Source organism: Antennarius striatus, chromosome 7 (genome assembly GCF_040054535.1).
Source record: "Antennarius striatus isolate MH-2024 chromosome 7, ASM4005453v1, whole genome shotgun sequence".
NCBI classification, from domain to species: domain Eukaryota; kingdom Metazoa; phylum Chordata; class Actinopteri; order Lophiiformes; family Antennariidae; genus Antennarius; species Antennarius striatus.
The window spans coordinates 12,856,529-12,860,188 of NC_090782.1; the positions used below are offsets into that span (position 1 = coordinate 12,856,529).

General features: G+C 40.7%; 1 long non-coding RNA gene across 1 annotated transcript; it reads right to left on the reverse strand.

Annotated features, from left to right (window-relative positions):
- Positions 1-432: 432 nt before the first annotated feature.
- On the reverse strand, positions 433-3,229 carry LOC137599506 (uncharacterized). Its single transcript, XR_011036817.1, has 3 exons — positions 3,106-3,229; positions 2,438-2,497; positions 433-1,162 (listed from the first exon to the last, which is right to left on the reverse strand). It is a non-coding gene; the product is annotated as an uncharacterized lncRNA (long non-coding RNA).
- Positions 3,230-3,660: the final 431 nt, after the last annotated feature.

Genomic DNA, 3,660 nt, shown 5'->3' on the forward strand with positions numbered 1-3,660 from the left:
AAATACTTTTGTCTGATCCCACAACTGTGGATGTGTTGTTCAGACTTTTCACAGCCGGTAAACCACAGCTATGAATGTGATGACTGCTTGGATACCCTGCCTTGAGTCCACGGTATCCAAGCCATACCAGAGTTTGCTGTAGCACTAATTTAACTCAGATGGAAGTAGTCTAAAAGTAAAACTGATTACCACGGCAAAGGACATCTGTACAATTGTTAATATTGATTTCAAATGTGTGAAATTATGCTGCTGATCAATAGTTGATCTTTTCGGTAAGGGAGCTGGAAAGTCCAGAAAATTTCAGACAAAATATTTTGGTATCATCTATTCATATATAAACAGGGTTACATTTCAGCACATAAGTTTTTCCTTTTGAATACAATTTATTAGATGAATTCATGTACAGTCATGATAAAACAATATCTGTGTTTATGAATGTGAGGCATATGAGCATTATTTTCATATAGAATACAATGTCATGGAAACTGATTTACCATTACACTCACCACAGGCTTTAAGTTGTGATAAAAGACATATTTTTTTATTTACATATACTGTTAGCTGTGGGCCCTAAATGGCTGTGATGAAACAAGTTTAAACCACCATGTAATTTAACTTGATTCTATCATCATGAAAGTGATTAATAATTAAACTGTGGTTTACCTGCTCTGACAAGTCAAAATGCTGCTTCCACTGTTATTCTTCCACTCTCTGAGGCAGCAGCAAGTTTTAAAGTCAGGACACGGTGGAGTGTCACAGCAATGCTCAGGTTTAAAGCACTTTTATACACCTTATGTCTTGATCTTTGTGATATTTGATCATTTAGAATTGACCAAAGACTGTCGGATGTTGTCCTTGCATGTCATCACTTACCATAAAATACCAGCATGAAGAGAGGTGGTGGAGGACATTTGTTAGAGGCCTATGCTTGCTGGAGGAGCAAAGTGTAAGTATGATATGGATTCTGCTGTATTTGAAAGTGGTATCCATAATGCAGACAGGAACACATCCTACTCCTCAGCACCACCTGTACTCCCTCACTCGCCTGCTGCAACCTGTGCAACATTTATAGTGAAAGGATTGGTTGAAGTGACCGTAACTTGCAGCATTCTTATCCATCCACAACTATTACCACGCCAGTCCTCTGCCTCGTCTCTCCACTCTAGAGAAAAAAAAAATCAAAGAGGGTATTAGGCAGTGGGGTTATTCCCGACACTTTGCTGGAGGCTGGCGTTAATCTGTGCGTTTTGGAGAAACGAGGTTAGTTAAGCATTTTAATGGCCCTAGCCCTGTGATAATTAGGCCTGCCCTGGAGGGAGCTCCAGTTGAGCCACTTGGGCCTTGAAATGGAGCCAGGGAACTAAAGCCCTGCACACACACAATGATCCTGAACTAATTCCCTGGGTAAATATTTTCTCCCGTTCACTCCATCGCCTCTTTCTCTTTAAAGTTGTAAATGGCTTGTTTCCTTTTTCTTCTCTTTCTCTCACTTTTTTTCCTTTAGCCTCCCTCCCTCTGCAGATATTTTTAGAGCAAGGCACTCAGAGCAGTTTTACAGAGATTTGATTCTTTTCTTCCATTTTGTCTTTGTGTCATTGTGTCCTGTGTCATTGTGCGATAAAGCTTATACAACGCACTTTTTAGCAGTTCCTATGCGAACATTTTTACACAATAACTCCTCATACGAAGAGACAGGGCCTCTGTTGTGTCTTGTCTGACTGGCATGGCCCTTGACCCCGGGGCTCGCGGAGGGGCCCGCTGACTGACTGATCCGATCGTCCTGAAGGGGATAGGTCTGTGAACACTGTGTATCGTCTTTCCCTTCCTGTCTGCGTCTGGGGCTCCCACAACACAGAGAAGCCCCTGAGCTACAGATCTTATTGTCTTTCACCACAAAAGACAGACATCACATTAAAAGTCCTCGGATCGTCTTGAACTGGCATCAGTCTTTGTCAGCAGGAGAATCAAAGGCAAGCTCCAACAATTAAATATAGAAAAAAATATTCAGGAATATCAGTGGTGTGGGGTAATAAGGGCATTCATGTGGAATAAATACACAATTCCTGATTTGTTTTTTAATGAAAGCGGCGGGTTTTTTTCATGTTTGTACTAAGATGCTATTAAGTTGTCAATCTGTGAGTTTGTATCTGGGTGATAAAGTTCATCGTCTTTCAAAGTGGCTGTTTGGAGGATGTTTTGAGTGACATGCGGCCCCGGAGCTACAGGAGTCGGTGTCCAGGTTTCCCAGGGACACTACTTGTTTGGCTCAGGGAACCTTTGTGAGAAGTATCTTCATCTCTCTGCTGTTCAGTCAGCCCATTTCTTCAGGCCACAGTGTCAGGCATCATTTATCTGTGACACTGAAGCTGTCTAGAGTGTGTGTATTTGTGTCTGTCTGAATATGTGAATGTGCTCGTGTGTCTATACGCGGCTCCACCTTTGACTCTGCGTCGGCTGGGTGTTGCATGGGTGTCCCAAGGACGATCGTCAGAGGAGGCTGCAGTGGAATGAGCAGAGAAGATAAATGTTTTCTGAACATTGGAGGATATCATTAAAGCTACCTGTACTGCGCTTGATTGATTTACTGAATCACGGCCACTGGATGTTAACATAAAACTGGCAAATGGCTCCAATTTAAATATGTTACTTATCAACAGTCCACAGTCCATCAAGGTAAAAATCCTCTGGAAGCTTTAATTTAATGGGAAGTGTGTAATTTTTCATTATACAGTAATTAGATGATATTAATTGCAAAACATCTGTTAACTTAGCTGACATGTGGCAGCTGCCAGACTGACTAATGGACATGCTAGTTCAACTCACCATAAAGCACTCTAACATTTAATGTGGAGGGAGTGAAGGACCAGGTTACTATTAGCATCCAGTTTATACTGTATGCGCAGCAGGTGGAGCTCACAGAGAAAATGAAGCAATTTAATGCTTTATTTCACTCAATTTACATCTTCTGTAAGACGATATTCAAAACAAACAAACAAATCTGAACAAGCTGACATAATTTCTAAAGATACCAATATCTAATTTGATCAACTGTAAATAATTCTGCATAGAAATCATAAAATAATATTTCAGTAACCATGCACTCACCCTCATACTGATGGAAATTGTGGCTTCTTAGTCCAGATCCGTGCTCACACACTTGTAACACACTGGAGATGTAATGTTTGATCCGACAGAGGCACTTGTTGCTGGGGCTTCAGCAAGAGCGCTCTGGTGTGTCTGATGGACGCTTCCAGGTAGCGGGTAAACACTGAGGTATGCAGAGATTGTGAGTTATTGTTGATCCTGTCTTGCGGCACATGCACACATGTTGGAGCTCGTGCACCTTCCTCAGATGGGCTGCATGCCAACACTTTTATCTGAGAGGTTAAATAAAGAACACAGATAAATAAATTCTAAATTTATATTGGGTTTAGAGACTGGCTTCTTTCAATTCTTTAGGCAAACAATTGGTGTGCTGATTTTTTTCAACATTAATATATTTTGAGAGACATGTTTTCTATTGTAATTTGTTGAACCTAATTTGGATTTTTATTATTATTTATTTTTGGAGGTTGAAGCTGTGAGATATTGGCGACCTTGTTAAAATACTTTCAGTGCTGTAGATCTACTGAAGCAGCCAGTGATGGTATCTTTTTGTGA